The sequence below is a fragment of the Arabidopsis lyrata genome, assembly GCF_000004255.2.
Source record: "Arabidopsis lyrata subsp. lyrata unplaced genomic scaffold ARALYscaffold_6, whole genome shotgun sequence".
In the NCBI taxonomy this organism is placed as follows: domain Eukaryota; kingdom Viridiplantae; phylum Streptophyta; class Magnoliopsida; order Brassicales; family Brassicaceae; genus Arabidopsis; species Arabidopsis lyrata.
In genome coordinates this window covers 13,489,391-13,489,733 of record NW_003302550.1, presented here as the reverse complement: position 1 = coordinate 13,489,733, position 343 = coordinate 13,489,391, and positions in this window count along the sequence as shown.

Sequence of the window (343 nt, the reverse complement as noted above, 5' to 3'; positions counted from 1 at the left end):
TGCACGAGTCAGATTCTCGAATTCATCTTCTGGAAAAACGAAATCAATAACTATAACATCATCTTCATAGATGTCATAGCTGGGATCACCATAGATCTCTCTGTAGATCTCATAGTTTTCTTCTTCTTTAGAAAACAGACTTTCGCCTGTGATAGGGTAGACGTTTCCGGTCAACATGACATCCAGAATCGAGCCTTGACTTAGAAATCAAAGCACTGGCTCTGATACCAAATAATGAAGCGGAAGCTTCTAGGGATAGAACTAGATCCGTTGATTCTGAGAATACCTGGAAACTAGGGTTTGAGAGTCCTCCTCTCAGGGCTTTCGCAAAAGCTCTTAGGGT